The following is a 15,187-nucleotide window of genomic DNA, read 5'->3' on the forward strand; positions in this document are numbered from 1 at the left end:
TGGTGAGCTAGAAGCAGCACAGGGTGGAGAGAGAATCCTGCCTTGGAAAAGAAAAGGCACATGCATCCTGCTGGAGGTAGAGTACCTGCTGGGAGTAGAGAACCTGCAGAGGAAACTGCTGAGGGTGGAGAACCTGTAACTGCTAAGCCTGCAGCAAACTCTTTTCAGCACCACGGAGAGCAGCTTGTTCTGGGTACAGCCGCCCCCAGGTCAACCACTATGGGAGAAACTAGGATATGCACACATTTCCCTTTAAACAAGACATCAACCGAGACAGCAGGGCAAGGAGAAGGAATACCAGGAGAGGAGAGGGAAGGTGTTCATCAACGCTGCAGTTCAGTGATACGCTGAGTGAAACAGTGAACTAAATAAAGGGAATAAATTGCAGCAGCCCTGTGTCCCCGACATCATAATACAGATGTTGTAATCACACAAGGCTAATAGTGAGTCACTTCACAGCCATCGAGGAAAAAAAAAATTGATGGCCCAAGCCCTGTGGCTGCTCACAAAAAACAATAAATTAAACTTGCTGACCGTGGCCTAGAGACAGGGGGCGACAATGAAATTATGTAACTGCTGGTTTATTTCCTGAATCACATGAACTACTCTTTTTCTCCTTTGGGATAGCTGCTCTATGACCTTTCATTTCTCCTTATCACGTTGAAAGGAGCCACTGCCTGATTTATACTATGGTGTAAGTGGCTGATACAACTTAAGACACACAGGAAAATAAGAAACCAAAGGATTACATCACAAATGTAAGCTCTGTGAGACAAGAAGTTTTCTTTTTGTTCACAGCACATATAATAGTGTTTAATATGAAATATGTGACTTCCCTGGTTTCATGCTGTTGTGATAAAACATCCTGACATGAAAAGCAATGTAGGGAAGAAAGGGGCTTATTTTAGCTTTCAATTTCAGATAAAAGTCTATCATTGTAGGAAAGCCAAGACAGGGACTTCAAAAAGCAGTCATATCACAGCAATAGCCAAGAGAAAAAAGACCGAGGTGCATACATGCTACTGGCTTACTTGTACTCAGCTCAATCTCTCCACTCATACACAGTTCGGGACCTCTCACCTAGGGAATGGAGCCTCCCCTAGGGGGCCAAATCATCTTACATTAATTAGTTAAGAGAATATCCTACAGACATGCCAACAGGCCAAACCAATGTGGATGTCTCCTTACTATGATTCTCTCCAAATGACTTAAGGTTGTACCAAGTTGAAAATTAAATCTGATCTCCACCATGACCAATAATTGTGGCAAGTATGAATTAGAATTTATGAGTGCTTACTATGTAATGAGTATCCTGCGTGTGTATTCTTTCAACCTTCTTAATATCACACTGCAACATGTACTACTATTATTGTAATTTTATATGCAAATGTGGAACATAAGTTGGCCTATGTTGCTATGAAAGACAAGACTCAAAGTCATAAGAAATTTGAAACCAGAACTCATGTTCTTAACTATGATGATTATTTATATGCTAGCTTGACTGAGTCATGGGTTGGCTAGATAAAGCACTTTTGCTGTTTGTGCATGTGAGGATGCTTTCAAGCCATATTAGCATCTGAGCTGTAGATCCAGTAAAGTAGCCTCCTTTCCAATATATGGTTATCAACCGACCTACTGAGGGTCTGGATGAAACACAAGGCAGACAAATGAGGAAGTTAGCATCTCATTTTCTGACTCATGGCTTAGGAACAACAAAGCTCTTTTCGCTGCCCTTGAACCGGGTCTATGCCTTCAGCTTAGTTGGGCTCAGTACTCAGACACAGGCAAAATGGCAATGGTAGGTTTCTTTGCTCTTCAGTTTTCAGTGCGTGAAACTTCTCAGCCTCCTAAATCATGTGGAAAAGACCCGCTTGCCGAAGATCAAGTCAGTCAAAATCCAAGCATGAATGTGGAAGGGTCATGAAGTCCCACCCTTTGCCATGAAGCTATTGGTGTTTATGCCTGCTGGAGGAAACAAAATCAGTCTCTTCAGGGTTGCAGTGTCTAGGGTTCTGTGGTCAAACACATACAGGCAGGACTCAGTGAACTCAGTGGGTTAAACAAAAGCGATAAGACGAAGTTGGAAGTGAAATGTGGTAGGAGGGAGAAGCCAAAGAGAAACTGGAGGGAAGGGAATGGGGATGAATTTGATCAAAGCACATTGTATGTATGCATGAAATTCTCTCAAGCAATGAAAACCCTAACTAACCATTGGGCCACCCAATCCACTAACCATCTAACGACACCGCTAAGAAGGAACGATGGAGAGATGCATAGAAAAGCCAGAATAAAAAAATAATGCCCTTAGAAGAGCAAGAAAGGCTCACCAGATCACTAAGACATTGATGCAGCGTGTGAGGATTAAAGACTGAAAAAGCCAACACTGTCATTCCACCCAGCACAGAGGCACAGTACTGAGCCCTGGAGATGCAGGCATGACAGGAGGTCATGTCACTGTGCTCAATCTAGTGAGGGGCAAAAGCAAGGAAGAAGACAGGCTGGCCAGATGGTCTCCTGAGGGGCCAGACAGAAGCGAAGCCTCGGGGCAGGTGCTGGGGCATGCAGGAACGGCTCACGCTTGGGTTAGGGGTTGGAGTCGGAAGGCTGCTGACGGCACGTGCTGTCTGCTTGGATTCGGGCAACCCTGCATCTGGTATACACTGTTGAAAAGGTGAAGAACGTTGTCAAGTATCTGCACTAAGGTTGGGAGGTATGTTGACATTTTAGCAATCTGATCGTCTATCCTAACACATGTTCCTTGGCGTGTGGATTTAGTAAGTTTTCAGAGACCTAACAGGTCTTTGCGCCTGGCTCTAGGAATGTGATGTTGATTAAGGAGACACATCTCCTGCCTTCCCAAAAGTCCTGTTCCAAAACCATACCTTTGAGGGCCCCTGGAAACAAAGTAAGGTGAAGCTGTAGTACTGTCCTGCTTTGGATGGTGAGAGAGAGGCCAAGAATAGTCAAAGTCCACCTTCTCCTCACTGAGGCTTTCAGGAAATGCATGTTAAAAGAAGTTAATCATAAGCAATAATATATAATAACAACATATAATGTATATAATAATATATAAAATATATATTATAATTTATTCCCTACTTGTTGGAGAGAACGATCCCCTTAGCTAGATAGGTGGAACTGCTGGCTGGGTCTCGCTAAATGCAGAGGTTCAAGGCATTAGCTGGTGGTCAGAACATAGGGACCATCTCAGACCCAAGCCTTCCGCTCGAGCAGCTGCTTTTCGCTCCTGCTCTCTGAACTGCCCCTAATCAAATGAGTTGGTAAGGTTGATTCCATTTTCCATCACAAAGTTAAGGAAAATCAAAATCAAAAATATTACTTACTGAAGCAGTCCTGGAAATCCCCAGGAGAGATGGCAACATCGTAAAAAAGAGAAACTAAGTAAGTGCAGTGCAAATGGGGCTGCACAGTTTGTGTGTCTGTCTGTCTGTCTGTCTGTCTGTCTGTCTGTCTGTCATGTGTATGTTTATGTATGTGTGTCACACCCCAGTTTCTCCCTGGTTCACAGACTGGAGACCATGGAGACTCTGGCCCTGACCATGCAGCCTTGGGACTATGTGGCTGCGAGTTACACAAGCTGGCCTTTAACAAGATAGGACAAAGCTGGGGAATGGCACCATGGAAGCTGACAGGACTCTGCAGTCTCTCGTGTAAACCACAGCAATTTTCCTTTAGGTGATCTCCCTCATTTTGCTATAAAGTGACTCAAAGTTTGGAGATGAGCTATCTTTGGAACATTCTGGTATGGAACAATTCTTAGCTACTTGGGTGACATTTACTAGGACTCTAAGAGCGGAGTGGATCGCAGGGCTGCTCAGGAAGCAGTTATGGGATCCCTGAGTATGAAAGCAGAGCTGGCCGTGGAGAGCCTTAATTCTTTGTGTGTGTGTGTGTGTGTGTGTGTGTGTGTGTGTGTGTGTGTGAGGAAGAGGGGGCATGTCTTCGTCATCATGTCCCTTTCTTCCTTCTTCCTCACGGCATAGCCCACCAATGTTTTCTGTCTTGCCAGGCACTAGGAACTAGAGCCTACACTGGCAGCTGGCTGGTAGACATAAGTTCCATCTGTAAAACAGAGACAGAGTCTGATCACATAGGACTTGACCACCTTTGATGACTGGAACGCTTCCCAGCCGCCGGAGGAATCTGAGCCTCTGGGAGAAATAACACACCATATCTGAATACTATAAAGTGATTCTTAAAATCACCACGCAGAACATCTAAGTGGCAAAGGGCAGAAGGAAGGTTTTACTGAAATTATTCCATGCTTCTGACCCACTCAGCTCATTTCAGTCTGACCTATGAAATATTCAAAGTCAATAAATAATAAACTAAATGAGGGACCAGGAGGATGGCTCAGTGGATACCACAAGTGTGAAGTCCAGGGTTTGAATGCCATGAACCCATATAAAGCTGGATAGGTGTGGCCGCTGTCTGTATCCCAGCACTTGAGAGGCAAAAAGGGGATCCCTGAGCAAGATACCTGACTAGCTAGAATTTACAAGTTCCACATTCAGAGAGATTCTGAATGCACGTTGAATGACTAAGAGAATAAACACCCGGATTGTGAGGGTCAGGCGAGCTACATACAGGCACATGCAGACCAAAAGCAAGACTGGCAGCAAGCCCTCACAGCATTTCCAGGTAGTGTAGGAAAGTCTCAGACAGAGCAGTGTTTTCCTGTTTCTTGGTAAGCTGGAGTTTGAACCTAGGATCTTAGACATGTTAGATGAACATATTTCCACTACTCTATACCCCCAGCCTCGTGGGGCAATGTTTGTTTGTAGCCCTGCCTGAAGGAGTAGCTATAGGCTGGCAAAGGCTAAACATACATATATGTGACCTGAAGAGGTAAGCAGCTATGGGTGCTGGATATTAAAGATCACTGAGGAACAAACTTGGCCCGTTCAGGCTCCAGGAGGACCAGAAAACAGAAATGCAGCAGAAAGCAAAAGCAGCAATGGAACTCTGAACACCACAGAAACATAAGCAACTGCGATCTGCAGGGAAACAGCCAGAATGAGGTTTACATGTACATGGCTTGACTTCTCTCCCTGAACTTTCACTGGTGTGGGTCCCCTCACCTTTGGGTCCTTCCTCTGGTTGGCTTGCGAAGTATCAACTGAAACCTCAGCGCCAGGTCACATTGGGTCACAGGAAACCTTTAATTCCAATTTATGTCGCTCTGTGTCTCTATGGCATTATCAATATATTCTGGCACTCTGTGTATTGGGTGTTGGATTTGAAGGATTTGTTTACAACCTTAGAGCGGAATCAAACTCCCTGGGTTGAGTCCCAATCTGCTTCCAGCTGGCTGTGTTTAGCTTGTCCAAATTGTTAACTTCTGTACCTTCCAGGTGGAAACCATAACTTATACCTGCTTCAGAAGGTTGGCCAGAGAAAGCCATTAGCAATATAAATTATTTAAATTAATACTCTGGGCAATCCCTGACAAAAAGAAAGAACACAGTAAAAACCTAAGACCAAGAAAGGAAAGAATTACAGTTCCCAAAGACCATGCTTAGTCAAGTGTCATAGTGGGACAATGTATGCATAGTATGTCATTGTTTTATTAAAGATCTTGGAAAGTAAATAACATTCTTAAGCCAGTGTTTCATTTGAAGAAGTTGAAACTTGCAAAGATGAAGAAAAGTGAAGAGCTTCAATCCTTTATCTGTGAAATAAGGTTGGTGATTCTTAGAGTTGCTGCAAACTCAAAGAAGGCATGTAATTTAGTGGAGGAAATGGAATAAAGAAAAGTGTTTTCAATGATCTGTAGATGGATGCGCTTTGGATAGATTCCTTCAAATTCAAGTGAAAAGGTGTGGTTAGTGGAAACAACCTTGACTTCACAGAGCTCCTGACCTTGTGGACTGTTGCAGGGACTGGAGAGCAAGGACATGCCATGTCACTCCTCCACCCAATAGCACCATGATAGCTTTATTTTAGAAATGCCACAAAGATATATGTCCAGTGTGTGATGGAGTGAATGATAGCCTCACAATCCTTATGCTAATTGGAGTTCACTGTAAGTATTTAAAGTGTAGGTACAATATCTTTTTTGCCATATATTTTTTATGGAGCCACTGCGAGGGTCATCTGGTCTACCTGACAACAGAGGCACCCACAGGGTGAGTGTTCCATGTAGGGCTCTCACTGCAATCCTGGGTCTGGATCCAAGTGTCCTTTGTGTTCCTTGTTATCGGGCTTGAGAATCATAGGACAATGAAAGTAGTACATGCATACTTTATGCCTTAGCTCATATCTAATGAGAAAACTAAACAAAGTAACACCAAAACTAGGTAGAAAAGAATAAATTGTATTGGTTAGATGAGAAAAGGATTACTGGGGAAATAAGAACTGATTGAGAGCTTGAAAGGAAGTGAACGACTTCCCAAAGAAAGCGCTCAAGAAGGATGGAACATGCTAAACAAGGTTTCAGGATATTGCATTTGCCTCAGCATTTAGAAATAAATGTGGTTGTGTAGGGTGGTTGGGGAGAATGTAGAGTTGTTGTCTTGAGAGATCAAGGGAATGATTCAGTTGGTGCCTCTGTTGTCAGGTAGACCAGGTGACCCTAGCAGTGTCTCCCTAAAACGATATATGCAAAAAAGATATTGTACCTATACTTTAAATACTTACAGTGAACTCCAATTAGCATAAGGATTGTGAGGCTATCATTCACTCCATCACACATTGGACATATATCTTTGTGGCATTTCCAAAATAAAGCTATCATGGTCAAATTCATTGCATCTTGTTACAGCTATGTAGGACCCTTTGTTAAATTTGGACAGAGACATAACTCAGTGGAAGAGCTCTCACCTAGGGTGTACAAGGCCCTGGGATTGATTTCTAGCAATCAGTTAAGGAAAAAGAATAAAAACAGTTTATTTACTGATTCTGCCCTTGTTTTTATAATACATACATGCAATGAAAAAATAAATACAGATTTTTTTGTTATTCTTTGCTCACTTATCTTTTGACTTGTATTATTCATATCTCTTGAAGACATTTCAAATAATACTTTGCAATAAGGGAGGGTATAAACAAACCACTAAATTCTTTATTGTGTCCTGAGGCTTTCCACACAGCAAAAATGTGCCTGGCCTGCAGAAGAGTCCATGTCCTCTCACTGCTCAGTCACCACACTCTGTCCGCTGTAGTGTGGGACTCTACAGATTGGCATGCAGCCTGCCACTGAGTATACACTGAAAATGGTAAGAGAAAAGGACGAGAGCAGGTAGAACCAAAGAACCAGGTAGGAGGCCAACGAATGTCCTGATAGAATCAGATAGAATCCAAACCTCCCTTGACTGTGAGACAGCCAGGAGAGCTAGAGCAATGGCTCACAAAGTTGTCTCCAGGAACTGGTCAGTCTGGAATAAATGCCCTCCCTCTGGGCTCTGTCACACCTTTTTTTTTACTAGGCATGCCAGCATTACTGTGACTATGTACCAGTCTGATTACCTCTCTCTCTTCATAGTTAGGAATCACTAGGACACATGTAGAGGGCAGTTCCCTCATTTCCAGCCAAGTCTTTATATTTAGGGGAGGGCTCAGGAATCAGCATGTTTAGTCAGCAACCCAAGTCATCAGATAACATTCAGAAATTTGATGAAATTCTATCTGGAATTAACCAAAGGGACTCAGGTCCTCATAAGTCTAGCACCTCAGTCTGGGACCAGCCTCACCAATATGGTTTACAGATACACAAACTAAGATGATAGGAATAGGATTGTTTACTCCAATCACTTAGTCAGTGACATGGGGTGATGTAGTCAGTGGCAAGATTGCAACTCTGGTCTGGCTGATTGCTTATCACAGTCACAAATTATAAGGTGCCCTTCATTGGTTTTCTAGTACCCGGCATCCTTCTGAGGCTTCTGGGGAAGTAAGCAGTGATTAACTGCAATGTAATGACGTGTTAGAACTCCTGTTCAAAACTGACTTTTTAATCTTTTTCTTTTATTTATTATTCTAGGTGTGTGTATGATGTCCTTGTATGCATATGCACCTGTACATGATGTCCATGATGTGGTTTGAAGGTGAAGGTCAGAGAACATCTCTGTGGAGTCCTTTGTTTCTCTCTACCTTTATGTGGACTCTGAAGACTGTAACATGAGGGCCTGCTTGTTGGGGTCTCTGTCCTGCCCAGTACCCCACAGCCAGCAACCCCCAAAGAAAATCACACAGAAGACTCCATAAGATTATAAACTGATTGGCCCATTAGCTCAGGCTTCTTATTAGCTCTGGTAGCTTATATTAACCGATTATTCTTATCTATGTTAGCCACACGGCTCAGTACCTTTCTCAGCGGAACAGCTTACATCTTGCCTCTTTAGTGGCCTGGGCAGAACTAGGAAGAATCAACTTCCTCCTTCCGAGAATTCTCCTGTTCTCATTACATCATTTCTACTTCCTGTCTGGTTTTCCCACCTAGACTTCCTGCCTGGCCAATCAGCATTTATTTAAAACATGATTGACAGAATGCAGACAATTCTCCCACACCAGAAGACTCAACTCAGATTTCCAGGCTTGTCAGCAAGAGATTTTTTACCATTTGAGTCATCTTTTCCAGGCTTGCTCATATCTATCACAATATGTGGTTTCTTACTTTCATATTCATCCATCTGTGGCATGCACACATAAATACAGAGACGCATGAATGCAATGAAGAAATAAAAACAGTTGCTCTGAATCTTAGGTCAGAAACATTTCACATTGAAAATGTACGTTTTACACCTAACCTGCAAAACATCAGTTTTCCTACACATGCTCTGTAGGGCATTGGCTGCCTACCATATGATCGAGTGGCTGTAGGAGCTGCCGGTCATTGTCAGTGCCCAACATTAATGGAGAGGATTGTGCTACACATGAACACCCCAGGAAAAGACCAAAATTCAAAATTGCAGATACGGTTTCTACTGCATCATCAAAAAGTTGAAAAAAAAATCCAGTTGTCCTTGTTTGTTTATTTATTGCTGTGATAAACACCGTGGCCAAAAGCAACGTGAGGTTTGTTTCAGCTAACAACTCTGAGGTTATATCCCATCCCTGAGCAGAGTCAGAGCGGGAACACAAGGCAAGAACCTGGGAGCAGGAACCAACGCAGAAACAATTGAGCAACACTGCTTACCAGCTTGCTTCTCATGGCTTAAACAGCCTTCTTTATTATAGAACCAGGACCACCGGCCCAGGGGTGGCACTACCCCACATCAATCATTAATCAAGAAAATGTTCTACAGACTTGCCTTCAGGCAATTTGAAAACATTTTCTCAAGTGAGATTTCCCCTCCCAGATATCTCTAATTGTGTAAGTTGACAAAACAGAATTGTTTTAAGTCAGAGAACTTCTACATAAATAATAACTAAGTAGGCATACAAGCATAGAAGCTTTTTAAAACCATTTGTTAATGTGGACACACATTAAAACCCTTGGAAACCACTGGCTTAGACATCTTTTTCCTGTCATCCTATAGTAGCACGAGAATGCCCAATCCTGTGTACCTTAAAGGATGTTGCGTGTGGCAACTTATATACCTGATCAGTCTTCTTGTGGACCAGAGAAAAAGATGGATGGGTTTAATTACTGCAGGAGGATTAAACATGTCTGCTTAGAATGTCTAAAGGCTGTGTGTTTGTCTTCTTGCTTATCCAATATAGCCATGCTGTGGACTTCCTAGGACTGCCTTTACCTGCCACAGACCTGGGGCCTGTCTAGCCATCTGAATCCTGGAGGCAGGTAGGCGAGCAGCCAGCCATATGCAGGGGAGATGCACACACTCCTTTGGGCTCAAAGATGCAGCAAAAGCACTTCCTTCCCTGCCATGAATTCCAGATCATTAATGGATCAACCACACGGGAGTTTCAGGAAGACAGAGTCTCATTTAGAAGTGAACTTTACTGGCTTAGAATTAGGCCAAAAAGTGGCTTCAATACTGAGTCATGCAAGCGGGCAGGTGAGTCCTGCTCAGAAGAAAGAAGCATTCTGGGATATGCTTTCCAAGGGTCTGGGCACAGTGTAGAAATCTTGGTGGTTGAGAATAAGTGTTTGGAAGGCATTACCCTTTCCAGTGGTCAGAGCTAAGATCCAGTATTCCCAGTTTCTTGGCCTCTTACCCAAAGTACTAAAAATTTAGCACAGATCTGCTAGAGGAACAAGAAAGCTTTATTTGGAATGAGGCAATAGCACAGATTCGAGAAGGATACACTGTCAAGATTGGCAGTGAGCCACATGAGTATCGGAGACCCTGATTACGGTTTGGAGCTTCTTTTTTTTTTAATTTTTTTTTTTTTTGTAATTTTATTAAATTATAAAAAGTTTCCATTTACGCCCCTCCTCCCAACGCCCTCCCACTCCCCCCTCCCTCTCCTCCTCCCTCTTTGTCCCCTAGGGAAGTCAGGGTCTCCTGCCCTGTGGGAAGTCCAAGTTCCTCCCCCCTCACTCCAGGTCCAGGAAGGTGAGCATCCAAACAGACTGGATCCCAAAAATCCAGTATATGCAGAGGAAGCTTCTTGTGATAGGGTTCTACTTAAGGACTAGTTTGCTACTAATGGGGTATCGCGAGGGGTTCTGTTATGATTTTTAGTTTCTTGTTATTAAAGTTTCTACTACATGTTCCTACCTCATCACAGTCTTAAGAGAGCCACTAAGGAGAGGGAAGGGATTGTCCCCAATGCATGCAGTTCTGCCGAGGGGCAAGAATGGGCACTCAACCCACAAGCATCCTGCTTGCCAAGCTGATGTCTTTCTGTAGCCTGATGTAAGGATATAACAGGAATTTCCTCATTCGTCTTCCCAGAAGGTGGTCTTCTTCCTAACGTGTCCTGAAATGGCAATCTTTTCTAATGTACACAAAGGGTTAGTACTGGCCAATAGTAGAGGTCTCATTCTCCACACTGTGATGCTTCAAAGATGGTCGGGGAATCTACACATATGCCCTTCTGGGAGGACAGGATCACATGTGAAAGCCAACAAGGGGCAGTGCTTTAGGCTCTGGTAGATACATGCTGTTTTTAATACTTACAGAAGAGCAGATGTCGTGGGTGGGGATCATGACACAGTTGAGAGGTCACAGGAGTCCTGAGGAAGACACTAAAATACAGGTTTTAAAACTGTGGGATTCAGCTGGAGAGATGGCTCTGAGGGAAAGAGGGCTTGAAGCTCTCTCAGAGGACCTGGATTCAGCTTCCAGCACCTATGCCCAGCTGCTCACATCTACAATTCAAACTGCAGAGGATCTGGCACCTTCTTCTGACCTTCAAGAGTGCCCACACATAAGGGATACAGTCACACAGCCATACACAAGTAAGTCAAAGTACATATTTTGTAAACACACACACACACACACACACACACATATAAAAGTTTCACCTCTTTAATGCTTGAGTGGCCCAGAATAATGATGAGATGTCTCTGTGTCTCCCTTTCCTACTTGGAAAGTGAGATGATGATAGTAATGAGGGCTTCATCTGGTTAATGTAGGCATTAATTGCATCCCTCCATGAGTTTTTTGCACTATACACACACACACACACACACACACACACACACTCACACATGCTAGGTTTGCAACAAATTCACTTTTATTAGGGAGGAAGAAAGAAGCTACAAGATTTCCATACTAATGTAGATATATTTTTCCCCCACAGGATATCACTGAGACCTAAATTGTCTACTTGCACAAAAGTTCAGAATAGAAAATACCCCACACAGGCAAAATGATTCTCAGAGGGATGTTAACACTTTTTGGTTCTGGGCCCAGATGCTTTGAATTCACATTCTGGCCCTGTCACTTATAAGATCTGTAACCTTGACCAAAAAATTATTCCAAATGTATTTTAGGGCCTCATCCGTACTGCAAAGACAGCCAGCATGTACTCCAAAGGGCTGTGGGAAGAATGCAGTGTAGAACTGAGCGTGCAGTTAGTGAGATACACTAACTGTGTTTATTAATATTTTTTTCCTTTTATAATCTCACTCAATTCACACCATGGAGATGGACAAGGAAGAACCTGGCTCCCCATTTCATAATTCCAAAAGCTGTAGAGCAGTGGTTCTCAACCTTCCTAAGGCTGCAACCCTTTAATACAGTTCCTCATGGTGTGGTGACCCCAGCCATGAAATTATCTTTGTTGTTACTTCATAACTGTAATTTTGCTACTGTTATAAATTGTAATGTAAATATCTATGTTTCCTGATGGGCTTAGGCTGCCCCGATGAAAGGGTTGTTTGGCCCCCAAAGAGCTTACAACCCATGGTTTGAGAGCTGCTGCTGTAGATTAAAGATTTAGAGGTGAAATGGAATTGTAGGATTTGAAGCTATTGCATAGTATTGAAAGTGGTGTGTATTTCAGCCTTGACCAGTTTGGATGGCACTGAAAAAATGGCACAAAATTAATCTCTTCTTTCTTGTAAACATTTCAGTAAGACCTGGCAATAACCAGAGATCGATACATTTTTATTACTATCCAAAATAATTGATTTACTAGAGACTATCGGCTATCCTGAGAATGGCCACAAAATATCAATGGGAGACATGGGTGATGACTGAGCTGAAATGGGGGCTGGTCCAGGTCTTGAAAGAGAAGAGCAGGGTGTAGAAGACAACAAGGGAAACAGGAGACTTAACTGGGTCCTGTGTGTGGGGGGGGGGGGGGGGAGCTGATCACATGATCTCCCTTCCCAGCAGGGAAACTCCTTGACAATGCAAAGGCAATGCCGTCTGTGTGCCAGGTGTGCTGGTATGCAAGCGCCTAATCTCACAAGAGTTTTGTGAAAAGGGACTTTTGGTTTTTTCCTGAGCAAGGGAATCAAAACTAGAGAAATTTCTAACGAGAAAGCATAGCAAGGTAGCATAGCAAAGTTATTCACAGGGACTTCTAAGTCCAGCTGCAAAGATTTGAATCTTGCTTCAGCTCTTTAATGCTTGAGTGGTCCAGAACAATGATGAGATGTCTCTGTGTCTCCCTTTCCTACTTGGAAAGTGAGATGAAGATAGCAATGAGGGCTTCATCTGGTGGATGTAGGCATTAATTGCATCCCTCCATGAGTTTTTGCACAAAAAGCGGCTCCTGTCCTCTTAACAAAAGATACAGATGGCCATGAGGAAGCAACAGACAAGTATTAGCTGCTATTATGGCCGCTTCTTTCTTGGCTTGTTGTTTTTATCCTGGCCTCTGAGGTCTTGAATGAACCCAGGTCCCATCTCAGCAAATTCAGTTTCTCAGATGTCATCCCTAGAGCACTATCTGTTTGAACCTAGATCCGCCCCCTACTTGGCCTCTCTTCTGCTCCTTTCACGTCACCTGAGCCCTGCGGATAGCATTTCCAGGCTTTCTTACCATCCCTGGCTTTCAGCTCGATTCACCCAATAGAAAGCTCAAGCTACATACTAGAAGGCAGGAAGGATGGCTTCATTTTTTCCCCCCCAGGCCTCACCTCTATTTTGTGCCTTTCTCCCTTTATGGTTTCACCTCAGTCCAGGATGTCCCACCCTCCAGGGCTCCAGTTCTAGCTGGGCAGCCTCTATTTATGGCCTCGGGAATCATCCCTCTTCTGCCCTCCATCAGCCCATCTTCAGGTGTAGTAGCTGCCTCCTGTGTTACCTGCTCCCCAGATGCCTCACTTGACCTCTGGGGCCTTCCTTACAGTTCCCAGTGCCTCTAGCCACCAGCTCATCACACGGAACTCCCATTTCTGGGAGGCCCAGCTCCAACCTTGACTTGTACAAGAGCAGTCTGGGGAGAGAAGACTGAAGGGCAAGGGTGAAGGTTAGATAGATCCAAGTCAAGGCAGAACAGCAACCATGAAGACCCTGCAGAGACAACACCAAAACCCAGTCATTACAAATACGGACGTTGCCATGATCCCCAGCTATGCAGGCCCCTGGACATTCTGCACCTCTCTCTAGGCCCGGGGTTCAGTTCCCAGCTCGCCAGGCAGGACTGAGCCTCCAGGCAGCTTGGGTTCCTTAAAGAGGGAACTAGGCAGAGACTGTAGAGTTGGGTGTTAACCACATTTTGGTTAATTTAATTACCTTGCAAATGCTGTTGGAAAGCTCACAGTTTAAGGAATCCCTGTAGGGAATCCTTTTGTTCTGCAAAATAACTATTCCCCTAATTTATTTGCTTATGTTTGGATTTCCATATATTGTATTTGTGTATTTATTTATTTATTTATTTATCTGCCCAAGAACAATAGGGCCCAACTCAGCTGGGGATGAGCAGTTGCTTTGAATTAGGCACTGTTTGGAATAAACCACAATCAGTTTAGTAGAAATTTGATTATATTAGCCTTGCAAATAGGCTAACCCAGAGTGAGCAGAATTGCATTCTGGGTAAGCACGAGAGGCTCGTGATTCTAGTATAGATGAGATCTGGAAAGACTATGGAGCTGCCAGGAATAAGCTAAGCTGCCTGATTCTCAGACAGGGTTTAAAGCCTCTTTGCCTACTGTGAACCAAACGCCGTTCTCAAAGCTAACATTTGTCTAATGACGATTTCCACACGCTGGTCATGGTCTCACCTGGTGGGACCACAGGAAACAAATTTGCTACCCTCTATCAACACTGCCTATTTTTAGATGTTTTTGCTCTTAAACCCAACACTCCTAATTTCTCCAGCCTTCCTCCTGTGACACTTCTTGAAAGCAGAAGAATAATGAGATCCACTGTAGATGCCAGGTAGGGTAAAACAGGACCACAAACACAGCCTCGCTGGAGGTGGAGAGAAACCTTAGCGATAAAAGACCAGAGCAGATTATGATATTGAAAGGAGCTCATTTCCACATTGCTGAATCCTTAGATTTGAAAATGCTTTGGCATTTACTAATGGTATGAGTAATTTGGCAACAGTACAAAACATTTATGATATAGCAAAAAAAAAAAAAAAAAAAAAAAAAGGATCTCCAAGTCTGTAAGAGGCATTTGCCACACTGAATTAGACGTGAGTTAGAACTTCCAAAAGTCAGTCAGAACTGGAGAGTCACCCTCTATGACTTGTAGAGTCTGTAAATGTGAAGCTCAGGAGCCCTTGGCGCTTTCTGGGTTCCCTTCTGGTCTATTTTCTCTTGTGCTTGCTCAATTGCAAAGACAGCTTTTACTCAACTTTTATACACACATTTTCTATAACATTGAAAAATAAGTTTGATTTGAGTTGAAGTGTG

The sequence above is a fragment of the Myodes glareolus genome, chromosome 3 (genome assembly GCF_982192425.1).
Source record: "Myodes glareolus chromosome 3, mMyoGla1.1, whole genome shotgun sequence".
In the NCBI taxonomy this organism is placed as follows: Eukaryota; Metazoa; Chordata; class Mammalia; order Rodentia; family Cricetidae; genus Myodes; species Myodes glareolus.